Genomic DNA, 3,518 nt, shown 5'->3' on the forward strand with positions numbered 1-3,518 from the left:
TGGGCTACTGGGTACAAAGTATCAGGGCTGAGAGTCTGAGAGTGTGTAGACAAAGGAGCAGCTTTAACCAGTGATAATGGCGTTCTAAGTTTGCTTGTTGTGGAGTATTCCTGTCAAGTTCTCTGAACATGGGAATCGGAAAACAATTTTTACAATTCTTTGTGTTGTACACTATAGGGAAGATATTATGCCCTACCACAGGTGTAACGGTGAACTCCAAGTACCTTAGCCTGGTCGATAGTGTCCAGAAGGTTAGATCTATTAACTGGGCCAAATCTGACCTGTGTATGCTATTCATGAGTACTTTCACAATTCCAGACAAATGCTATGAGTAAGTCTCAAAGAACTAAACGTTTGTAAATCTAGCAGTCTCTCGTTTGTAACTAACTATACACTAGAGCGAGGAATTTCTTTTGTCTACGACGGCTGAGTTTGAGAGTGCAATTGAACTATTTGAAAAGTAGCATAAAGAGTATTTTGAATCATACAAGATAAAGATTATAACACGCCAGATTTCTCGATCAGACAAAATGACAAACTCTGTTCGAAACATTATAAACTAAAGTAAAGACTTTGTAGTACGAAACTCTAGTTCGGAACATTACAAACTAAAGTAAACACTTTGTAGTACGAACTCTAGTTCGGAACATTGTAAACTAAAGTAAACACCGGAGAAAAGGATCATAGCAAATTCCGATCATGCCTCGCCATAAAGACGGGGACCTGTGTCGTCGATCTTGCCACGCCAAGTCTTAAACTTATGCTTGCGGCTCAGGTCTTCGTCATCGTCAGGGTAGAAATCAGTGCCATCCATCATCAAAGGGCCGCGGTCGATGACCTCCTTCACATGTAGAATGAGATTGTACTCGTGCGTGCGCTTGTACGTAGGGGAGCTTGGAGCCGGCGGTGATTCGACATCCTCGTCAGAGCCAGGCTGTGTAGGCACCAGAATAGGCGCCGACACCATAACTGCCAGCTCCTTTGGCACAGAGGAGGGGTCATGCAGCCACGCGGTGACATGCACAAGACAGAGGTCAGTCACCGGTAACATCTCGTCGAGCATGCCGTCGAGACCAGCCAGCACAAGGTTCACGGCCTGCGGCTCCTGCGCCTCCTCTGGAATCACCTTGCTTCAGCATGCTCTGAAATACAGCAAATATTTTATGTCAGCTTTTGATCCTTTGCTGATCTTCTTTATGTTCTGTAATATATAAAGATCAAAAGCGCCTATTCCAGCAGCATCAGATCCTCTCATGCTTTTCAGTTTCCGGCAGATAGTAGTAAAGATACTGCAAGGAAAAATATTGAGGTGGAGGAATTAGTGGAACTATCACTCATTCAGTTTATAACCTATAGGTAAATGAAAGCTACAGCAATATGACATAGTAATCATTTCAGAAAATTTATTGAAAACATTTTAGTAGACTTCACTAAAACATAAGATTCATAAGTTATGAATCCTAATGTAACTAAATTTCCTTATTGGCGGCATATGAGGAAATGTCAGTTTGCTATCCAGTGGTTGTAGCCTAGTGAACATCTATGTGAGATTGCCTCAAATGGTTGCAAGGGGCTGCATAATCCGGCATGTTAATATAGCGAAACCTAGCCCTAGTTCTCTAGAATTCAGAGAGATAGAAGCAACAACAGATGGAGATTTAGTTCCACGATATTTGTATCTAATACACATGCACAAATAGTACTGACAAGAGAATTAAGCCTTGAACTGGCAGACAGATTTACATGTAACAATCAAAGGAACTTACTCCCACCGAAGGTGACCAACAAGCATCCAGTCGTCGTCCTTGTCTTCAAAAGTAAGGACATACTCCTGGTCTTTGAGGCAATCAGCCTTGCCATTGATAAGCCTGTCCTTGGCTGATGGTTTACGCACTACGCTCCAATCCAAAAGAAAGATGTTGTGAACTTTGAATTATTTGGTAGTTCGCCTACTACTGGATACTCATCTATAGTATTTGATGACCTAGTCTTCTTATTCAGGTCTGAAGAGGAATAGTACAAACAATCGAAGTCTTGCAACCACATGGAAATACAATATTTCTTATGTCATGTTTCTTCATGACTAATCAGACCCAAGCTGTGCAAATGATTCCACTCTTCCTCTATATTATAATAAGCATTGCTTTTCAGATGATTGAGAAAAATCTAACATGCGTTGAAAGCTAGAAGAAAACCTTCAACTAGAGCAACACTGTTCAACTGTATTTGCCTCAAAGGCTAAATCCATAAAATATGATAACTTCAGTAAGGGGTGTGTAACTTTATACGCATGATAGAGCAAAAATGCATACATCACATAAATAGGTGTAAAATGGATTTACAGCTAAATTCAGAAACTGAAAGATCTCATAAGACTTCAGAAATTCCGGTCGCAAAAATTGCAGATAACAGATGCACTAAGCATGATTTGTTGTCTTCTATAAAATGGATTTACCTCCCAGATTAGTGTAAACATAAACATATGAATAAATAGGTGAGCGCAAGCACACAACATGGCAGGAACAATCTCTGTTCTTTCATGCTTGACACAAAGGAAATGGCAGCAACAGTCTATTGCTGAATGTAGCCTAGGATCTCACTCCCTCCTCTCAGCTCACGCGAGGTAGAAGAGGATATTCAGAGAAAGATTCAGTACCGGCATAGTGTTTGCCGTGGCGGGAGACGTGCAGGAGATAGCCCAGGCGCTGCGCCGGACGCCATATTCGTGGCTCCCGTCGCCGCCGGCCGGTAGCACCTCGCCGGGATGCTAGGGCGTTGAACATGGCCGGCCGCGGTGGCCGTCGCCGGGAGACACCGTCGAGCAGCCTTGCTCCTCCCAAGAGGACAATAGGAGCACCCGTCGAGCTCTGGCCTTCCCTTACCTCGGAACGCTCGCTCCGGTCTGTCGGCTCGGTCGCCACGGGTCGCTCTCCGTTGCAGGAAGAGGAGAAGGGCACCAGCAGTGGCCCGCGCCTTCCTCATTGTCGAGGTGCTCCTGGACCCCGCCGCCCCCCCCTCCGGTCAACGACAGTGTGCAGCAGCAGTCGGCCACGTCACGTCCATGTCGAGGATGACCCGGACGCCGACCGCGGCGCAGACGGCGGAGTCGGGATGGGAATGAGGATGGAGAGGCCGAGATCCTCCGCGGCGATGGTGAGGATGGAGGCCGAGGAGCCGTTGTCCACCGTCGTGGCGCCGGAGTTGGGATGGACATATCGGCGGCGGCGGCGGAACCTCTCTCGTCGTGGAAGAACGAACACGAATCCCACCCACAGCTGCTCTGGTCGACAGCTAATGGGGCTGGACCAATCTACTGGGCTGGGCCCGTCAATTGGGCCGGCCCGCCGATGTTTTTTTTTACTGAGGTGCGAAAATTGTGAGAGGTATGTAACATACCTCTCTAGTTTTTAACTGTGGTATGAAATTTTTTGGATCATTGGATGGACGAAAATTAATGGCTATATTATTCATTTAGGGGTACCACAAAACAACCCTTAAATTTGGAGGCGACGCGGAGA

The 3,518-nt window shown here is 45.8% G+C and overlaps 1 long non-coding RNA gene across 2 annotated transcripts; it reads right to left on the minus strand.

The window, feature by feature from the left end:
- Positions 1 to 431: 431 nt before the first annotated feature.
- On the minus strand, positions 432 to 2,749 carry LOC124666350. 2 transcript variants are annotated; one of them, XR_006990871.1, is made up of 2 exons: positions 1,767 to 2,749; positions 432 to 1,142 (listed from the first exon to the last, which is right to left on the minus strand). It is a non-coding gene; the product is annotated as an uncharacterized LOC124666350 (long non-coding RNA). The 2 variants fall into 2 exon arrangements; XR_006990870.1 differs by having other exon boundaries at positions 432 to 1,289.
- Positions 2,750 to 3,518: the final 769 nt, after the last annotated feature.

Source organism: Lolium rigidum, chromosome 6 (assembly GCF_022539505.1).
Source record: "Lolium rigidum isolate FL_2022 chromosome 6, APGP_CSIRO_Lrig_0.1, whole genome shotgun sequence".
Lineage (NCBI taxonomy): Eukaryota > Viridiplantae > Streptophyta > Magnoliopsida > Poales > Poaceae > Lolium > Lolium rigidum.